This window comes from Sciurus carolinensis, chromosome 3 (assembly GCF_902686445.1).
Source record: "Sciurus carolinensis chromosome 3, mSciCar1.2, whole genome shotgun sequence".
Classification (NCBI taxonomy): domain Eukaryota; kingdom Metazoa; phylum Chordata; class Mammalia; order Rodentia; family Sciuridae; genus Sciurus; species Sciurus carolinensis.
The window spans coordinates 106,318,299-106,341,163 of record NC_062215.1 but is presented as its reverse complement, the minus strand read 5'-3'; the positions used below and the strand labels follow the sequence as shown (position 1 = coordinate 106,341,163).

At 36.6% G+C, this 22,865-nt stretch overlaps 2 pseudogenes; both read right to left on the bottom strand.

Annotated features, from left to right (window-relative positions):
- Positions 1-3,636: 3,636 nt before the first annotated feature.
- LOC124978991 (protein FAM136A-like) lies at positions 3,637-4,057 on the bottom strand (annotated as a pseudogene).
- A 7,257-nt stretch (positions 4,058-11,314) lies between these two features.
- Positions 11,315-12,106, bottom strand: LOC124979467 (cell death-inducing p53-target protein 1-like; annotated as a pseudogene).
- Between the last annotated feature and the right edge of the window lie 10,759 nt (positions 12,107-22,865).

Below are 22,865 nucleotides of genomic sequence, written 5' to 3'. Positions count from 1 at the left end.
ACCCCATGTAATTTAAGGAGTTAAAAGTACTTGATGTTATTTAACAATTAGCATTTTAACTTTGTAAATTAACCAGACGTCTCTACAAACACATTTGAGTAATCCCATACATGTTAACTCCAATTTATTTATTTTATAAAACCAAGATATCAGACAAGTGTCCTGAACAGGATCTGTTGCCTCTTTCCTGCTGAAGAAAAGTCCTAGAAGCAATTGATATTAGACATTTTATTAACATCAATATTTTATTTGCTTGACCACCTAGAGACTTGCGAGTTATTTTTAAAGACATTTTACTTTCATTAGTTTACCCAATTTAAATTGAACCCTTTTAAATCACGTGAATAAAAGTATTTGGATCCATTTTTAAATTTTAATTTTAAGAGCGCTCAGTTTTGACAAAACATGACATTAGACAGCACGACATACAGATAACATAAAATCAAAGGCCTTGAAACTTTATAGGTAAATGTTCATTGCAATGAAACAGATGTTCAAAAACTTCAGTTGAATAAAAAATAGAACTGATCAAAAAGAAAAAAAAATCATTAACCTAGGTATGCAGGATCAAAATTATGAGCTCAAAAATACAGCATTAAAGAAAAACAAAACAAACGAAGAATCCTAGAAAATAAGTTAGTTAAGTTTAAAACGGACACCTTTTTTTTTTTTTTTTTTTTTTTGGTTACCCCCCCCACCCTTTCCCACTGAGACTGCTGCTGTTTACATTCCATTGCAGGCTTTGACAAGGCCAGGCAGGGGGGAGGGAGGATCACCCAGGACTTTTTAACCCTTTTTTTCCTGGTTGAGAAATCAGGTTAGGTTTGAATGCAGAAAATCATGAAACAATTATCTCCCAATACTTGTGGGGACTATGGCTACTATATTATGTTCCCACTGTGGAATATTTAATAGCCCCTCATTTAAAAACCACGGAGAGACCTTCTCTATGGTATCAAGGAACGTTCGAGCTGTTTTTGCTTTTAGTGGCGTTCCATGACTTTTTAGTAACTCCCTAAGAGGCTGTTGCATTCCAGTCTTAGACAGTTCTGTTCCTATGATTAAATCTTACAGCACTAAGAGCTCCAAGCACACAAACAAGCCACACAATTGATGTAACAAAGACACTTACTACACAGAAAATCTACCATCACTTCATACACACAGACAACACAAAACCCCTTGGCTAGTCACTGTTCCGTGAACCTTTATAACTAGTCGCTGTTCCGCGAACTTTTATAACTAGTCGCTGACCGCGAACCTTTATAACTAGTCGCTACTCCGCGAACCTTTATAACTAGTCGCTGCACCGCGAACTTTAACTAGTCGCTGTTCCGCGAACTTTTAAGGCCTTTTTACTGTTTAATTTACTTTATTAAATACTTACCTTATACTTACTCTAGAGTTATTTTTAGGGTTCCCGGGTTTCGGCCCCATCTGTCGCACTCCCCGCCCGCAGAGAGACACGACACCTGGTTCTTTTCAGCCTTTTTATTGCGCGCACCCCCTTTCCTCTCAGTTCTTTCTTTGTTCTCTTCTTTGAGGAACTTACACTCCAATATATACATTACTGTAACCAATCAGCATTTGAGCACGAGGGGAGAGCATGAACAGATACAGGCAGTAAATGCAGACATGCAGTGATCATGCACTGTCCACGAGGGAACTCAACCAATCCCTGGAACTTCCTCAAAATAATGTCAGTTGTTTGTGCAAAAGTTAACTGCTCTGGCTCACTGCCAGGTGCCATCTTAGCCACACCTAGGGCCAGGGGTCCCGGGTACCCCGACAGGTTAGAACTTAAATCAGTGTTTGAAGGATGGTACCTTTTAAAAACATTGAGTGTTTTAAATCTTCATATCTTGTGATCACATCTGTTTTCATTGTTTGGTGTACTTATCGTTGATCTTAAGAAAATTCATTTAAGCTTCTTCTAACATGCATAATATGTGTAGTAAGGATGAACATAAATATTAAGAAGTTATTTTCTTAGTTTAGATAGTAAATTTAAAAATAAGTTTGAAGAAAAATGAATTTTACAATTTTACAATACGTTGTAAATAGCAAGTTATAAGAAGTTATAAAAATAAATATTTATGTTTCTATTATTGTTCTTTTCAGTTTCAGGTTACAGCTGCAAAACTAACTTTAAGTTGTACCAGTGATGCCCTGCATATTCCTGAGACACTCATCACATAAGTTAAGCAGTGTTCAAATGAAGCTACTCCCTGTTGAAACAAAGACCACTGATAACACTCTTAGATGCCTCAGAGAATTGTTACTGAAGTTTTAAAGGCTTGTGTTTAGCATTTTTCTTTCTTTCTTTCTTTCTTTTTTTTTTTTTTTTTTTTTTTTTTTTTTTGGTGGGGTGGGGGAAAGACTATTTGGTTAAAAACCAAACCACTAGGAAAATATATATCACAGCCTTGACACAGCAAACAGACAGGTTATGTTACCATTGCAAATAATAACTTGGTAAAAAGATAACATGGTCCCCATCAAAAGATAAGGTGACATTCTGGGACAGCAATGCTGCATGTTGCAAAACCCCAAGACAAAGTGGTACTTGCAAAGGGTTATGTGGGGTGCCCCTCCTTGGCTCTGAAGTTGTCACGGCTTGTCCTAGTCCAAGTTGTTTAATTTTTGGCTTTCCTGTTGTCAGGGGATAATCTCCACAAGGCTCTGTTAATTCAGGGGCTAAATTAGCAATGCTGTATTTAGGTTTCTGTTCTGTCCTCTTCTATGAAAATCAGTTTTTCCCCCAAGTCCCGTATTTCACAACTCCTAGCTAGTACATAGTTTCTATTTTACTGTCTATTCTCAGATGCTGGTATATGTATCACAATCTCCCCTTTCTCTTCAAGGGGCAAGTGTCACTCCAAGATCTTCCTGTAACTGCTGTGGAAAACTTAATGGCTGACCTGCCAGTGGAGGAAGCCCTGCTTTCCATACTCAATGTGACATTGTCTCTCAGGGTTTTGCAATGGTCTCTCCTAGCAGAGAGATGCAATATAAGAACTTCAAGAACTACACATCTCAGTGGTCATAAAGGACAGACATAAGGAACCTTTCAAAATTCTTATTCAAATTACTGTCCCTTCCAACACTGTATCTTAAATCCACTCCACCCCTTGTATAGAAAACAACCCCAGGCAAAATAAAGGCCTGGAGAATTTTTCCCTTTTCTAAATTAATGATCTCATGGATTTTGTTTTACAACTTATGGAAAATGGTATGAGTGATAATTCTGATAAACAGGAGATCGACAATAAACAGAAACACCTTAACTCCAACTCCACCAGATCATGGGCGGGTTGGAAGGTTATTGTAGGTATCTATCTTGCAAGAATCTGGTACCTTGGAAGGCTCTGACTTGGTACAAGAGAAATCTCTACTGTGAGGACAGGCCCTTGCCATGTGAAATTTAGACTCTAAAAGATAACCCTGTTCTTTCACTCAAATTTTAGCACCAGTTCTTTTCCACTTCATTTTCTTGTATCAACAAATAAAAGAACCAGTGTCTAACCTGTTGCCATCCTTAGTTTCTTCATTCATAAACTGCTTAGAGAACTAAAATTCCCTTTCCTCTTTTTAAATAGATTCCTGATCTCATCCTTGTTGGCAGCTGGCAGAGTTTTATTTCCTGATGGATGAGAGAGGTTCTTTCACTTTCTTGGTCATAGTTAGGATGCAGCTCATGTGGTCATGTACACACTTGCTCATTCAACTGACCCAGTTGCTGATTCACCTGGAGCTCCTCACACCCAGCATCCATTGACTCTTTGGCTTCATTGTTGCAATGCATGGTATATCCAACCATACAGTCCAGGACCTTCTCCAACTCTCTGGTCATGGAGGCCTGGACTTGAGTCAGAGGTGCATGGCAGCACTCAATGCACTGGTACACCTGCTGCATGGAGGATGGGTTATTGTTCTCACAGAAGCAGGCACTGCCCTGGAACTTGACTCCCTGCATCTTCCAGATGTTCTCCCTCTCCACATTCTTCACCATACAGTGCACCACCTCCTGCACCTGGAGCTGCTACAGCTCCTCCATGGTGACCCTGCACATGTGGAGCTGTGCAGCGTCCATGTGTACTGGGTGCACTTTGCTTTCAATTCTCTTCCTATCCCTCCTGAGACTGGGAATAACCCTTCCCAGCCCAGTGTCAGTTTTCATAGCACATTTTGAGTAGCTCTAAAGTAGAGAGTATAATGATTATTCCTGGTTTCAAGGGCAGACATACAACCCTTTATAACATGACTATATTAGTCAAGGAACAGAATCAACGGGAAGTATGATAAAAATGGCATTTCTTAGATTGGCTTACATGACCAGAAGCTGAATAGTCCAAAATAGTTGTCTGCAGGCTGGAGCTGAAAGGACCAGTAGCTTTGAAGTCCAAGAGGCTGAAGCCCCATAACAAGAGGAATCAACAGTGCTACCCTAGTCCAAGGTCAAAGGCTTCTGGAAACTCCCTGGAGAATCACTGGCAGAGTGCTTTGTAAGAGTGAAGAAACCAGAGTCCAATATCCTCAGACAATCACAAGAGCAGTCAAGAACCCCTTCAAGAAGAATCGAGCTTGCACCTGCATCTGCTTCCTTGTTTTTCCAACTTTTATTCCATCCAAGCCACCATCCTATTGGGTAGTGCTGCCCAGGCTTAGGGAGGGTCTCCACTTCAGTTCGCTATCCACTTTCCAATCATTCCTAGATATGTCCTCATTGACATACCCAGAAGCCTCTTAATCATGGACATCTCTTAATCCACTCAGTTGACAACTCAAATTAACCATTACAATGACCAAAGTTCAAAATTCAAAGAAAGTAACATATCCCATTTTTATGGAGGTGGGGACTTCAGAATGGTTAGTAGCACTTAATCTGAGACTGGAAAAAGATGTAGGTTTCAACATGTATGATTTCTGCCTGCATATCTGTGTTTATAGCAGCACAATTCACTATAGCCAAATTATGGAACCAACCAAGTTGCCCATCAATGGATGAATAGACAAAGAATGTGTATATATAAATAATATAGTTTATTAAGCCATAAAGAAGCCATAAAGAATGAAATATAGTTTATTTCATTCATAAAGAATGAAATTATGTCATTCACAAGAAAATGTGTGGAATTTGAGAACATTATGTTAAGCCAAATGAGCCAAACTCAGAAGGTTATAGATCATATTTTTCTCTCTTGTATGGAAGTTAGAGAGGAAAAAGGAAAAAGTGGGGGATCTCATGAAATTCAGAGGGAGATGAGTAGAATGGAGGAAAGGGACCAGGAGTGCAGGGAGGTGGGGACAGGAGAAGTGCTGTGGAGTAGTATAGGCCAAATTATATTGTTATATTGTGTGCATGTACAAATATATAACAACAAACCAATATGTACAACTATAATGCACCAATAAAAAATGTGGGAAAAAAAAAGATGGAAAGAAATTTTCACCAATACCCAGAAATGACATTGGGAAGACTCTATTTTCTTAGTTTTAACTAGAAGTTAGTTTTGTTAAAATAGCAATGCTAACAAATCTATGTATTAAAATATACTTAACCATATTCATTAGTACGGATGGTACCATCTGCTAGAATGTAGAAATCACGATGTGGGAATCATTGTTGCAACCTGGATACTGGCTATTACACTAGGCAGATGGTCACCTTTCACTGTGGCCAAGAATTCAGAACAAGGCCACCTCACATTTGAAACACACTTGGAAGCTGAGTGTTCAGACATGTAATTACTCTTAATTAAGGGAGAATGTTTCCTGGGGAAGAAGAGTGCTCAGCAGATACTCTCTACTAGCATACAATTTTATATAACATTTTGTATTTTACTTATTTTGTAGCATCTTTCAATTTTTTTTGTTTCACTAACCTCTTGGCTACAAACCAAATAATTTAAAATTCTCTGATTCAAACATAATATTTGTGTATTCAAGATGTAATCCCAGCAGATTTCTATTCATTTATATTGACTTTGTTTTCTTGTATATTTTGCAGTGGCTAACATAAAAAAGTAGTTTCATATCAATTATTGAATTGAGAAAATAAAATATATTGTCATGAATTATATTTAGACATCAGCCCTGGCAAACACATAATTCTTATGAAAATAGACTAGAAAAATAGACTATAGTTCTATATTTTGTATTACTTTTATGGTCTGACTCTACTCTCTTAAAGGGAGTTCTCTCTTTAAAATGTTTTTTTTTCCCCCTAAAAATATTTTTTTTCTATCTCTGAAGGAAGACTGTGAACATGACTTGCTAACTGAAGAACTTCATACTATTTTAAGTAGCTTTGGTTTAGAATTTTACAGGTATGCAAAATAAACCTGAGTAGTTGCACATCAGTATCTCTCAGAGTACTGAAGGAAGTCTTCCTACTTTCTTTGTATAGTTAAATATCTGTAGAGCTATTAGGTTAGGAGTCCTTTATAGCTGCCACATGAAATTTAAGCTATGGCCACCAGAGGGAGTGCTAACCTAGATGATACAATTTGTAAGCTCTGGTTCTTATCTCCCTTTAGTCTGGTAAAGTTAAGAGTTTATTTCAAAACCTTAGATTTTAGATTTATCCTTTGGAAAGCTGAGGAATATGATATGTCTTAAATTCAAAAGGATAGTCACTATTTTTCTCTTGTGTCACAAATTTTCTGTAGCTTTGACATTCTGAAGTGGGACTGATTATTACACAGAGCTATGAAGACATCAGCCTTGAGGAAAAATACAAGGACCCTGAAACGGACATGAATACATAAACAAACAGGAACTCTACTATAATTTATCTAGCATTAATATAATTTATTTTAATCCACGTTTGAGTTCTAATCCATATAATAAATTATTTTTACCCTGAATAAACCTGTATCTTGTGGGTTTTGCTCTGTATTATGACAAAATTATTTCTAAGGCAATTTTGTCCCTACAGTGCAATGATTCTACTCCTTTCACACCAATAATTTACTGTTAGTCTTGCAATTTTCACCTGATATATTTTTAAAGTACAGTAATTTTAGAGTCATAAATAAACCCTTTTGTTTTTTAGAAAGCTTACACTAAAAACTTACCTTTAAATCTGTGTATTTATATATTTATGAAAAACATATAAACCTAGATAAAGAAAAATTATAGCAAGATTTTGTTTTAATGGCATTTGAGTATTAAAATGTTAATATTTAAATGCAATATTAATTTAAAATAAAATTTTATTTTTGTTTAAAATATACTATTAGAATGACAGAAGAGCTGATTTTTAACTTATCTATTTAAAATAATAAAAAATTAAAATTTCTTTTCTAACAATGGAACTTCTAGTAGACTTTTACAGTTTGGAAGAAATATTACATGAATAGTGCAATATTTTGAAAAAGTAATTTCTTGCTTTCTAAGTAAATTTTCAGAGGCACTATGTTTTTAATAAATTGTTCTCATAAATTGCTCTTTATTCCCATATTTAAATTGCTAAGATCTGCTTAAAATTTATAAAAATTCTAATTTTTCTTTTGGATGAGGTTAGGACTAAGATCTCTTTCTTTTTGAAAAATATACATGCAATCACCAAATATAACTCAACACCTTTTAAGGATCCAATGCTGTATAAATATGTTTGAGCATACTAAGCAGACCCTAGGACTTGGTGATTTTGGACTGGAGAATAGTGGCAAGAACAACGTATCCTGAAGGAAAATTCAGATTCCTCATTAGCAATAAAAGGTGAAGAGACTCCTAATTGTCTTTACTACTGTTGGTACAGAAGCCTAGATACACAGCAATGCTGAGTGACTGTCTCTGGAGGTGCAATGAGGGGGTCCTCCTTAAAACTGACAGGACTAATTGGGTATGTTCTGTGTTCTTGAAATTTGTATATCAGATGTTAGGCAAAATCTCACAGTGTTCACTAATTGCTACCTACTCCTGGTGATTCATTTTGCAACAAATAATAAGAACGAATCTGCAGAGGATTTTAAAAATCCCTAAAAATATAAAATGTAGAAAAGAATGACATATTGGCACACATGCTTAAATTTAATTTTTAGTCTTTTGTTTGAAAAGGGAAGAAGACAAAAAAATTAGAGATTAAAATGTAGAAAGCTAACTAAAACTGCTTCAATATGGTCCCAAGAAACAGACACTAGAAACTTCCAGATGTGTCTGGGGGTAGGAGGAGTGAATTAACATCCATCGTTATTATTTCTGAAAGAGGAATAATCTTCCAAAGTGGACACTACCTTATATTCATTTCCTTATCTCAAATATCTGAAATGCTTATTTTGCAAAACTGAGTCTACATCAAAATACTAACTACAAAGTTAACTGTAAAATAAAGGGTTTAACTTTTGAACTTTGGATTCTAGAAAAACATTTTGAAAAACCTGTTGGAATAAGCAGTCAGCCAGACAATTAATATTATTTCCCATATAAGTAGCTTTCTTCCTAGAGAGGTGGACTCTACATTAATTTACTTAACTAATATTTGCATATCAAGTATGGTTCAGGTAGTTTCTAGGTGCTCACATACAAGGGTGACCTAAAATGAATTTTATGATATATATTAATAAAAATATGGTAGACTTATAACAAAAATGGTTCTCATTTATCATCCAATTCTTCAAAAGTAGTGTGATCTTACAGCTCCTTCTTTCAAAACAGAATCTACTTCCCCATCTTGACTGACTTTGGTAATTGTTTTGGTAAGTAGAATATGCGTGGCTGCCCGTGTGATTTATTTTGGTGTATAGTGAGTTCCAAACCTGGGTCTCAAGATCCCTTGTGTGTTTCTTCTCTCTCCCTTAGATACCAGTCGAGTCACCACCACCCTTCTGATGAGGCCATTTTGGGGAAGATAGCCTTCAGCCCACTCTCAGCCATATCAGTAGAACTGTGTGCACCAGAACCCACTTTTACTACAGAGGCATGTGTAAGCCCATCAAGACTGGAAAAGCTGGTCAAACAAGTTGTACACATGTGACTTTTGAAGTGGTTTCTTGTACTGCAATAGCTAACTGATACAGATGCTATACTTCAGAAAATGCATGCAATAAATAAGTAAATGAAATATATACAATGCTTACATAGAGAAATGATTATAGAATGCACAAAACATATAAAATTTTGTGTATGAAAACAGATGAAAACGAGTTGGAGAATATTTCTTTGAAGTAGATTAGGAAAAATGGGGAAGACATGATTAAAAATTAAAATAGAAATTTACTATATATTGAGGAGTAGAAGATCAAGATAACTAATTTTAAGCATTCTAAAATAAGTATTAACATAAAATGTAATAATGATTATCATTTACTACTCCATATTGATATAAATCTTGTTTAATAAATACAGACTTAGTAAATGAAAGAGTACTTTCGACTCATAAGAGTATTCTTTTCTCAGAAGTAGCTAAGTATTTCCTGAGAGCTGCTATTTATACCAATAACATTCCATTTACTTGGGAATGTTTACTTCATGACATTTATACCAATAACATTCCATTTACTTGGGAATTTTTACTTCATGACATAAGCTGGAAGTAAAGTGAAAATGTTAGTTTGTTATTAATATTTTGGTCACAGAATTTGAGGGTCACTTTAATGTCCTCCTTAAATATGCGGTTTGTAGAAAAACTTCTAAACAGGGAAATTTCAAGAACTATAAGATAAAGCTCAAATAAGAGAAATGACCTAGGTTGGGTAGTGGAATTTTAAGAAATGAAATTTCATTGTATGTAATTTATGTGTATAAATGATGCTATGATTACTAGGTGATCATTATGTTACTCTGATCTATACATAAAACAGAACAAAAAGCTAAAAATTATAATTAGGACAATGTCTACAATAAAAATTGCTAAAATACTTTCCCTTTACTGTGAGGTGCTTAAATGTTATAACACGTATTTTCTCTATTTCTAGGGGTGTGGAGTTTTGTGGTGAGTTCTTTCTGGGATATTTAGGATTAATCCTGTGCTATTAGTTGCACAATTCTGAGATTTCCCACTGTGAGGTAGAGGATGACTTGTGTATACAACTGAGATGTGGGGATCCCTCTTCCAATAGCCTTCTTCACAGCAGCCATTCTTTTTTTGGGGGGTGGGCAATGAAAGGGCCAATTTAATGAGAAACTACAAACTAAGAACAGGTCACAATTGAATAGGAGGTCATGAAATGGAAGTGTGAAAAGAGGGACAGCAGCAAGGTACAGTGTCCATGTGGGCAAGTTCACAGAGAAACCATGCAGGACATAAAGACAGGTTTGGGCTAATGTTCTGAGCAGGGCTGTTATCCACCAGGACACTCCCACCACTTGTGCTACTCCTTCCTCATCCCAGCCCAGTCCCACAGCTGTTCCTGTTGGAGTGTCCCAAAGAGGAAGTAGGGACAGCAATAGCAAGTCAGCTGGGGCAAAGGGCCTCATGCTTTCCAGGAAGAGGACCAAGGGTGAAGGTGCTGCAAATCCAGTGTTTCTACAAGGAGGCACCTCCTATCTGTCGTCTGTCCCAGCTGGGACACAGCAGCTACCGGGCAGAGGTTGCACCCAATGCAGTGAGGACACAGGTTAGAGATGACAGGCTAGGTTCATAGGCATTCCTTTTGGTGCCAGAAAATATAAGGTTCACAGAGACATGGCCAGAAGGGGTCTGCACACCAACTCAAAAGAGATGGGGTTGGGGATGAGTCGTTCTTTGTTACCAGGGCCATGGCTTACCCAGCAACCTCCCTACCCTGTACCAGGTTCTCTTGGGCACTTGGACAGAGAGATGTCCTGGGATTTCATATCTGGTTGCTGAGGGTCTGAGGTGGCAGTCATTAATTCTGACATGACTCACCTCTGGCACCCTAGAGGAGCAGCATACAGCACAACAAACCCAGGCCTATGACCCTGTTCTGCTTTTTGATGATGCCCTACTTTCAGCACAGAAGGTCAGGAACCACTGTAATTCCAGGCACAGCTTCCACTGCAGGCCTCCTGGGCTGGGACCTGTTTTGGCTACTTTTGAACCAGGGAAAGTCAGGACCCAGGCTGAATGGAAATGGAAAAGTGAGGACCCCAGTAGGAGACCCTTTCTAGCTTATCTTCTTGATCACAAACACCAAAGCAAACCCTGCAACACACAAGCTCAGTGATACTTCCCTACCACCCACTGGTCCTTGGTCTTTAAAGCCAACAGAATTTTTGCTGAAAGAGTCAGAATGCTCAGGGTAGGACAAGAAGAGGACAGGACTTCCAGGGAATGGTAGAAGGAGAAGAGACCTCTGAGGATCGAGAGGGGACCACTGACAGGTTGTCAAGTCCAAGTTCAATTCTGTTAGCATAAGGGCTTTTATGTATGGACGTAGGCTTTGCAGCGGGGGCACCTGTGTTTCACATCTTTGAAGTCACTAATGAGACTGGGGATCAAGCAGCCGTCCAGATCACACTCCATGAAACAGAAGAAACCCATTAAGAAGTTCATCAGGCCAATCTCATAGGAGATATTGGTGGTGATGGCCTGCTGGCAGTAGGTCCACACAATCTGCACTGATGCACCTTCAAAGATCTCTCCTGTAGCACTGTAGGACCAAGATGGTGGCCATGATAGCCAAGGCAGAACCCTAGTGGGTAGAGTTCAAGCAGGGAGTAGCCCATGGGTGGGTGAGGGTCTGAAGGAGGGTAGAAACTGGAGGCACAGAGTTTTCATCTGCACTCTGGGGAGTGGTGCGGGTAGAGGTGTTAAAGCCAGTCTGAGGTATCAGATGTCTTCAGTGGGCAGTGGCATACCTAGTGGGGGCTGCATAACAGCTGGGGTGGTGTGGCCTAGAGTGGGTGGGGTTCCACTTTTCTCCAGAAGGAGGGCTGTAGGGCCTGCAGGATAAGGAGGGTGGCTAATTAGCCATCTTTGCTGCTTCTCCTGGACCTCAAATCCTGGTACTCAGAAAAAGAAGATGGATTAAGGCCCTTTAGCTGCTGGCTGGGATAGACTGGGCTCTGGGGAGCTCTGAAACTGGTGCCCAAGGTGCAGGTCTGGCCTGGCATTTGGAGGAGCCCCTCGGTCTGTAGGCTCTGTGTGCAGCTGTCTCCATGCTCCCAAGGGTCTATAGGACCTGTAGTTTGCCTGCATGCTGGCAGGCCTCTACCAGAAGCCATTCTTATTCTGTTAGACTTATAGAACCATCTAGAAAAGTGCTCACTCAGAATGCCATGTAAAACAAAAGCTTTTAGCTTTCTCTGTAACATCTAGGTAACATGGGTATATAAACACCAAGATTTTGTCATTGGTCACATACATATGTGATTTGTAGCAATACTAAAACTGTGAGTTCCTGCTGATCATTTTGGACTGAAAAAACAGTGGAATGAACTTCTGTGTAATCAGCATTATTAATTATTTACCATTATTTATGATTCACAGTCAAGCTCTATTGGGCACTAACTCTGACTATCTTGGCAGTGATAGATAGAGAAGGGTCTTCCCTGACCAGGTCTAGCAGGCAGTGCAGTAGTAGGTGATTGTCACAGAAGAGACCCACTGTTGTGCGCTTCACTCTTCTGAGTGGAGCATCAGTGGAGGGAAGGGAACGTGTTTTTATGGCACTCTTCAGAGTATTATCTGGGCTGTGGCGAATGTCAAGGTGATTTTCCCTTCTGAGTTTTATGAAATGTTTACATTTAATAAAAAACTAATAGATGATTTCTACTTACCTTCTTCTACTACTAACCTCTACCTTGGATTGGGTTTCTTCATTATAAAACCCAATATCAAGATCAAGGAACTGAATTAATTGAGGAATGGATTAATATGGTCAGTTTAATGTTGTTTTCCAGAATTTTTTCAAGTATATTTGCAATTTAAAGCATATTCAAAATGCATTAGTGTATTTTATGAAATTAGTAAATAAAGTGAAAACATGATTGATTTTTATTAGATGATTCAGAAATTATTATTTGTTGTCTTTGATCAACTTCATTTAGAAAATTAAACTTTTGAAAATAAAAATTATAACTCATATTTTCAATTATCTCTTCTAATTTAAATGTAGGAGGGAAATAATTCCATGTTATTAAAAGCCTCGGTTTCTGATTAATATAATTTATTTTTATCTTTTTTGTTTTTTCTTTTAGTTTTTAATGACATTTAATAAGAGAAAGTCAAGTACCAATTTTCATAAAATATTCTGTTGTTTTGAAAGGAAAGATAAGTATTTTAGATGATGGAAAACTAATCTCTATTATCAGTACATTCATTTTCATAATAGGACTGATTCTCCTCCTTTAGATAAAAAGTAAAGATGCCTAAGGTGTCATTAAGTATAATCACTTATAATCATATTTGAATACAGACATGAACATTGTACCAGTCACAAAATACCATATACCACCTTTCCTTGGCAATATTAGTGACTGTTGCTTCTTTATCAATTACAGTTTAGCTAAAGCCTAATCTTCCACATTCTTAGATAAGATTTATTAAGATATTTCATCATAGTATGACTCCTGCATTGTATTAGCATTTCATTCAGAGAAAATTCCCCTACCCTTAAATCTTTTCTCAAATTACCAAATACAAGCCCACATCGTATCGTAAGTCATTTTGAACTCCCTCTTGCTGAGATGGCCCATGGTTTTACATGTTGTATGTTCTCCTTGACTGAAATAAACAATGAACACAGCTTGTTCAAATGCAAATTTCCTCTTAGTTGTCTTTGGATGGAGGGTATGACTTCCTGCATCACCAAAATAAGGGCATTCAGGCAGAAAGTCCCATAGATCTACTTAGCCCCCCACCATGATATTTTAATTTATTCACTACTTATTTTATATTGCTAAAATATGTTGACAACTCTCCCTTTAACATTAATTTATTTTTCCTTCCTTGTGTTTCTAAGGATCAGTTCATCTCATGTGTTACCTTCTCACAGTGGTTTCGTGAGTGATTCTCAGTAAGCGGTCTATCAGCTCAGCTCCCCAGGAGATGCAGCGTATGGTTTCTACACACATCAATAGCTTCTTGCATCTCCCAGCCCAAGGTGTTCTCTTTCCATCAGCGAATACCCCGTCAGTGCCAGAGATGTCTGGGGGAGCTGGGGAAAATACTTTAATGACCAGAACTAACTTACCACCAATGAGAGACGGTAGTTGGTGGAGGAATATCCCAGCTTCTCTTCCCATCATTGAGGCAATTCCGAAATGTGTTCTCTTTAGTTGTCAGTGGCATCTATCAAAATTAAGCTATAGTAACCACAAGCTCATCATTAATGCTGTCTTCTCTGATCTTACTTTTATCTTACTTCCTCCCTTGCTCACCTTGCAAGCTTTCTATAATCACTTCCTGAATAAAGCACAGGCAGTTAAACACTTTTGGAGCAATGTTGAACAGACAGACCCTCTGGTAGGAAATTTGGAATTGTGGATCAGATGGCAACAAGAAATCTGCTGCTGGTGGACTCCCTAGCTTGATACAGTAGTATGGTCACAACAATTTTTGTACTTGCAGAATATTGGAAAAGGTACATGACTTAAAGGAATATCTCTAAAACTTAAAAGATAGGAGGGCAATGGTAATAATAACAATAGAGGATTGGATTGATTTTTCTTATTCACAAAGGACATCTTGAAGGAAAAAAATAGGAGAGGTTTTGGTTAGTCAACTATCAATTTAAAATACAGTGTAAATGACAGAAAGTTCTCACAGTAGTGTGTGAAGAAACTCCTATTTTTTTGTAACTAGAAGGTGCATTTGAACTGTAATAAAGTCTAATATTTATTAATGTGTAATTTTACTGAGGTATTTTAATTCAGAGCAATGGCAAGAATATTTTAGGGGTCATTAAATTATAGTCCAATGATCAAAACCACCCCACAACCTACTTTTTGTTATAATAAAGGTTTATTGGAACTCAACCTTTACCATTCATTAGCATGGTTTTTATGGCTACTGGTATGGTACACTGGCAGAGTTGAATACTTATGACAGAGAGCAAAAAGACTGCGAAGTTGAAAACACTAATTATCTAACGCTTTGAAAATAATGCTGATTCCTGTCCCATACTTTAGTCTAGGCCTGACTGTACTCTGGTTCTTTTTTTTTTTTTTTGACAGAAGGTTCACTACAAGTTTTTTGAAAGCATGTGATATTTCATGGAATGCTACTTCAGCACCACCTGCCACTCGACTTCCATGACCTTAGGGAACAAGTAACAAAATTTGCATCACAGTTGTCCCAGGAGCATCAAAAGACTCTGCCTCAAGATTAAATGTCCCCTACACAGCCAGCCTCCTACAGTGATCAATTTCTCTTCTGTGACTCCAGAGGTACCTCTGGCTGGCTGACACAGTATCACACCTACTTTGGTTCTTGATAGGAAAGAAGAGCAATCCTGAGGTCTCTGATGGGTCATTTGAAGACATTCTTGAGTTCTTGCATTCTCAGATATAAGAAGATAGCAGCTCCCCTTCCTGGAAGAGATAAGACCCTTTACCCTAGAGACTAAGCCAAGAAAGACTTTATAATCTATGGTTCAGAGATCCAGAGGTGTGTCAGTGTCAGTAAGAGCATAGGAATTCTTAGGTCCCCCAATATATAGGGTAAGAGTTATTACGGCACCTGATAAGAAAGGTCATAGAGACCTTTGAAATTTCTCTCTGCCAGCCTAGACAGAAACAAAAAGCTACTTCATATCCTGAAGGATGGGATGGTATAGTTCAGAGATATCATTAAAGACAAGAAAGGATGAAGGGGTGCTGGTTGCTGTCATATCTCCAATTAATTATCCAGTCTTGTCCTTGAAGAAATAGCTAGCTATTTCTTGGGTAGTCACGGTAGCTCACTGCTGTCTCAACGAAGACTGCAAATGCCAGTTGCATGCCGGACGTGATCTCATTGATAGAGCAGATCTGTAAGGTCTCTGCTGTGTGGTACCTGGCCATGCTTTGGTGAATGGGGTCTTTTCCATGTAAAGTATCCCTTGTGTCACATGGGATAGATACAAGTATTCATTTGCAGGTTTTTCTAGGGTTAATTACCCTACTCTTTGATATAATGCTATCTAAAGTGGTATGGATCACATTACCATTCCATAGGATTCATCATATTGGTCACATCATGCTAAGTAGACTGGATGAGAAATATGCTGGTTAGCCTACTGGGGACCTTGATAAAGATACGTTCATTTCACGGTGAAAGGTAAATTTACAAAGATACAGGTACTTGCCACATTGGTAGATTTTAGGCATCCAGTGATCAAGAACATTCTGGTATAAACACTCCAAAGTCAAAGGTAAATATTTGCATCTTGCATCCTTTATCACAATGAAGGGAACACTATTCCACGTGAGCCTCTCTAGGTCCTGGAGATAACATATCTCACACCTAGAAGTAAGTTGTAAGTTAAGCATTGAACCTGAGGCAAAAATGTGTTCTGCACAATGCAAACTAAAACTACACTGAGATTTTATCTCACTCCAGTCAGAATGGTGATTACCAAGAATACAAGTAACAATAAATGTGGATGAGCATGTGGGGAAAAAGGTATATTCATGCATTGCTGGTGGGACTGCTATTGATGCAAACACTCTGGAAAGCAGTTCGGAGATGGCTCAGAAAATTTGGAATGGAACCACCATTTGACCCAGTTATCCCACTCCTTGTTTTATACACAAAAAACTTAAAATGAGCATTCTACAGTGACAATGCCACATCAATGTTTATAGCAGCTCAATTCACAATAGCTAAATTATGGAATCAGCCTAGGTACCCTTTAACAGATGAAGGAACAAAGAAAATATAGTACATTTACACAATGGAATATTTCTCAGCTTTAAAAAAGAATGAAATTATGGCATTTACCTGTAAATGAATGGAACTAGAGACTATCATGCTAAATGAAATAAGCCAATACCAAAGAACCAAAGGTTGAATGTTTTCTTTGATGTGGAGGATGCTAAATCACAATAAGGTTGGGGGTCGGAGAGGAAAGATTAGAAGTGCTTTGGATTAGACAAAGGGGAATGAAGAAAAAGGGAGGTGAATGGATAGGAAAGAGTGGAATGAATAAGACATTACTTTCCTATGTGCATATAGGAATGCACAACCAATGTAATTCCACATCATGTATAACCAGAAGAATGGAAACTTCTACTCCTCATGTGTATAATGTGTCAAAATACATTCTACTGTCATGTATAACTAATAAGAACAATTTAAAAAAAAAAAAACTGTTCTGCAACAGATCCAGAGAAAGGCATGCATTCCAGAGAGTCAATTGTACCAGAAAATTTGGTTAAAAAAAATGCTTTATGGAGCTTAAGGGAGAGCCTGGTAGAATAGTCTCAATGCATGACTTTGACAACTTAGAGCAAAGTCATGCCAAGCCCAGAAAAGAGCTTCGAGAAATATCTCTTGGCATGTTATTAATAGAGATTGAAATCTTGACCACAGTACCCCAAATAACTATATAAACAGAACTGATCATCATGTGCTGGGTTCTGTCAGCCCAACAAGTCATAAATTTGTACATACCTAGCAGCAGTGTGTCATATATTTAAAATGGATCCCCCATGATCGAGCCTAGAAAGGACTGCATGGCACAAGTAAGCTGCATGATCAAGTGGATCAAACCTACATATTATTCCACTTTTATGTCTGAGTTCTTTCCTCAGCTTACAGTTATGGTCATATGAGGGTCATTTATCATGCTGATAAAAGAAAAGCCCAAGTTTATTTTACAAATGTTTCACCTCACATGTGGATGTGCACCAATAATAAATGGGTGGAGATAACTGATCATCCACGTGGGGTGGAAAAATAAATGTCCCTAAGCTGAAAATGTATGCAGATGCTCAGCAGTGACCAGTGACCTGAGCATCAACTCAGGGACCAGATAGCAAAAGGATTAGTAGATCTGACAGGAAGAGAATCATATCTTCAGATATGTGAAGTGTAAAGATTTGCATCACCCATCAGAAAGCATCCCCCATGGACAAAGTCACTGAACAACAAAGAAGCAAAGTTTGACTTTGCTACTTGAAGCTTGCAAGGCTTCATCGTTGGCCATGCCAGAACTGTCATGATGGGCACCTGTATGTGAGAGCTGTTGAGGCAGAGATGGGGAGGATACACAGACCCCAAAGCATGGACTTTCTCATAATGAGGGCAATTTAGTCACTGTGGTTTCTAGATTTCCCATTTTCAACAACGTGAACCAACACTACATTATTGGGTTTTTAATACATGTTTTGGCAGTATCAATCAAATTTTAAATACCATGGTCTTCAAATTAGTGATTTCTCTTCTAGGAACATATACTAGGAATATATTTATGTAGTCATATAAAAATTACGGAGGATGTGACCTGATATGGGGCACTTGCAAATCAAATTGTTCCAAGTTAGTACTAATTATTAAATTGCATTTGCAGTGTTTAAAAATATGTTCCTTTACTTTTACTTTTTTTCACTCTTTTTTCTCCTGCTTCTTGCTATCTTACATCTGTTGTTCTGCCTTTCTTTTTCTATTGACAAAGGAAAAAAAAAAACCGTTTAAAGCATATAAAATTTGGTAATTACCCAGCAAGCTTAAATATAATAGAATTTTAGATTTTTTTATATTTATATATGCTGTTGAAAAACATACGCTGAGAGGAATACTTGGAAGACTTTCTTTTCTTTTTTCTTATATAGTTATTTATTTATCAATGGATCTTTTGTTTTATTTATTTATTTATTTATATGGCATGCTGAGGATCAAACCCAGGGCCTCACACATTCCAGGCAAGTGCTCTACCACTGAGCCACAACCTCAGCCTAAGACTTTATTTCCTAAGGCTGAGGTGAATTGGGGGGGGGGGGGTGGAGCGGGAGAAGAATTCTGTAAGAAAATATATTTTCATGAAAATACATTACACAAAACTTGGGGTTGTGAAAAATGAAAGAAGAATGATTTAAACACAGTACCTTGGAAAGCAGTTGGGAAACTCCTGAGAAATCTTGAATTGTGGGTTAAGTTTTGCTTGAAAGGAATTTTCCAGCTGGAACCAACTTTTGTCCTCATCAAGAAAACTGCAATTCAGAAAAAAAGCATTCAACTATGACTGTTGAATCAGAACGTACCTAAAATATCATTTGATACCAAAATAAGTCAGACTACAATCATCAACTGGTCCTATGATTATTATTGGGATATCATCTTCACACTTTTTTATTTTAATGTAATCTCTGTACAAAAATAATCTTTGCAAATCCCTTCCTCTTATTTCTGATGGCTTCTGTCATTTATCTTTAAAAACTTCTATAAATTTTATTCAATTAGCATTCAATAAGTAATTAAACATTTTGCTTGGCAAAGAATCTTTAGTTAAAGGTTCATTTAAAAAGTAAAAATTTTGTCACCTTTTGTTTTCTGGAAAAGAGAAAAAAAATAGATTTATTGAATAAAGGAGAATATTTGGGCAGACTCATTAGTTTGTGATTTATTATATCACCATTTTCCATATAAGAAAAACTGATATCCTATTCTTTAGCAATTTTTAGATCTAAGATTTTTTCTTTTGATTCATAGCAGAAGTTGAACAGCAACAGCATATTTAATTATTAGTTCTACATTTCCTTTGTGGATTACCCATTAGATGGCAATGTTATCATATATATTTGAACTTTTGAATCTACTACTATGCAATAGTGGGAAAAATAATGTTTTTAAATTTTTATAGTTCAAAAAACAAGACTTATGGTGGAATGCTACCTTATAGTTAAGGGTGATTTTGTGTAAGAGAATGTTCCTGTGTGGGTGTGCATACACTGGATTTGAAAGTCATCTTATGACAAGCTATACTCCTTATACAAGGCTTCAAATGCTTTTATGTTTTTAAACTAAAATTCAAATGGTGAACTCAGCCTTGGTAATTTTTCATAAACTTTGGCTAGCTCCTGGAGTGTTGTGTGCTATAGAAGTGGGAAGTCTAGTTTATAGTATATTATTCCACTCAGTAGAGATAAAAAGCATTGCATCATAATTATTGCAAAGCAACAATAAAAGAACAACAGCAGAATTCTGAACTTGAGTTATGGTACAGGATGTAACTATTGGAAACAGTGCTTGCCTACCATGAGCTTTATAGAATATTTCATTTTTCTGGACTAAGAAAGGGTTCGACTTAAAATGTGGTCATTGACTAATACCTCTCATACATCATCATCACCAACAACACCTTGAAACATAGACATTCAAATTCTCAGGCAAATCTCAGAACTTCTGAATTAGATAGTACATGGTTGGGACCCAGTAGTCTGTGATTTCACAAACTCTCCCGTCAGTCTTATGTCCACCAAAGTTTGAGGAGCTCTGCCTTAGATTTTCCATTTGAAATGGGGGAACAGACTGCATTACTGATTAAAGTCTCTTATAGCAGTTAATTAATTATAAATGAATAAGGAAGGAATAATGTTAATGAATATAAAAGTAATTTTATTGATTGAATAAGTTAGATAAGTTATGCTCTTCAGAGACATAAAGTGATAAAACTCTCCTTTCAAAAATAGGTGTTCTAATGTCAAATGTAGATATTTTGTTTTAATTAATTTAATTATTATGTATAAGCAAATGACTTTTTAAAAATCTAACTTTCTTCTTTTACAGGTAATTATAGATTCACAAATTTTAAGAAATAATGCAGAGAGATCACACATGTTCTTTATGCTGTTTTGCCCAATGGTAGCATCTCATAAAACCATAGTGAAATATCACAACCAGAATATTGATGTTGACGCAGCAAAGATGAAGAATATTCCCATCACCACAAAGATCCCTCTTGCTGCCCTTAATAGCCAGGCCCGCTTCTTTCTTGTCTTCAACTCTTGTCCCCTGGAAACCACTAGTCTTTTTCACTTTTACAATCTTTTTCATTTAAAAACCACTACATAAGTGGAATCAAACCTTTTGAAATTGACTTTTTTCACTCAATATAATTCTCTGGAAAGCCATCCAAGTTAGAATGGTTCTTTTGTATAAATACTGTTATATAATAATATAGCTCCAATTATTCACACACTGAACTCTCTAATTTGTTTCCCATTTGGGACTAGTACAAAGAAATGTGCTAAACATTCATGTACATAATTTTATGTGAAAATTAGTCTTTATGTCTCAGGGTTGTTTAACTCTGAGAGTGTAATTATTAGGTCACATAGAAATCATGTGTTTGTCTTTTTAAAGAAATTATCAAACTGTTTTCCAAAGTAACTGTACCATTTTATACTCCCACCAGTATTTATGATTTTGATTTGATCTTTATATATTTATGATTTGATCTTTCTGCATCCTTGACAGAAGTTGGTACTGTCACTGTTTTTTGTTTTTAATTTTAGTCATTCTCAGAGATGTGCTATGATATTTTCCATTTACCTAACGGTTAATTATGTTGTTAGCATTTTAATATGCTGATTTGCACACTGTTTTTGTGCATCCTTTACCCATGTTTTAATTGGCTTGTTTGTTTTCTAATGTTGAGTTCTAAGAATTCACACACACACACACACACACACACATGTCCTTTGTCTAATACATAATCTGTAAATATTTTTTTTTTCCATTCTGTAACTTACCTTTTTGCTCTCTTTACAGAGCCTCATTCAGAGCAAAAGTTTTAAATTCTGATGAAGCCCAATTTATCAACTTTCCTTTTACAGATTTTGTTTGGGATTTGAAATCTAAGAATTCTGTGTAGCTTCAGAACTTGAAGAACTTTAACTCTTTAAAAATCTTTCTCTGGAAGTTCTATAGTTTTATGCTTTTTATGTAAGTCCATTACCATTTTGAATTAATACTTTTACAGAAGGTGAGATTTAGGTTGTGTTTCTTTTCTTTCTGTGGATGTCAATTTAGCACCATGTGTTGAGAAGGCTGTCCTGTATTGAAATGTTTTTCAGCGTGTACTTTTTAACACATAATGTTTAAAGGGACTGGTAATTATAAGGAGAACATATGAAACTGAAAAATAAATTGTTAGGGATTTATCAGAGAGAAATAAAGGGAAATGGATCAGGGCCAAGAGAACATTTGTATGTTTCTTGCCAGCTTGTGTCCTTTAGGAGGGCTAACCAGAAGGAAGAGAAATTAAAAAAAAAAAAAATCTTTGAAGGGGAATTAATCAGAGTGAATTAATTATACAAAACAGTAGAGGAAGAAAGGATTTGGTGCCATAAAATTTTACATCTTGTTTAAAAATAGTCCTTCAGGGAACCATCAGGAATTCTATTGAAGACTGGTAAACATCTCCCCCTTTTTCTGTAATAGGAGCCTCAGACAATCCTGAGAGATGTGAGATGAAAAACTTCATTTCTTAAACTACCTGTAAATACAGAAGACTGTAAAATATAAGTAGTATAAAATACAGTGATTTAGTGAATATAATCTGGGTTTAGAAATAAAATATTATATAGTCTTGTAATCCCTTCTGTTTCTTGTCTAGTTCCTGACTTTCTTTTCTGTCTGGTAAAAAACTCACTACCCTAAATTTTGTGTTCATCATTCCCTTGTCTTTCATTATAATTTTACATGTTTTGTTCCTAAACTATATAAGATTCAATTTTATATGTCTATGATGGAATTAAGCTTCCTATATTGTACTGTAAATTGTGTCTCAGTCTTAACCAAGTTATTAGGGTCTGTCTTGTTTTTGTGTGCATTTAGTGACAATACATTGATTTTCAATGTTTTATCATACTGTAGTCTATGAATTTAGGTGGAACATTTAACTCATTCTTCCTTTAATGTATGATGCTGTTCTTTCCAGGTTTCCTCTAATGGAAGGTCATCAATACTCTTGAACAGAATTCCTGAAATAGGTAAAATCAAGAACTTCTCTTGGGTATATTCTCAGGATTGA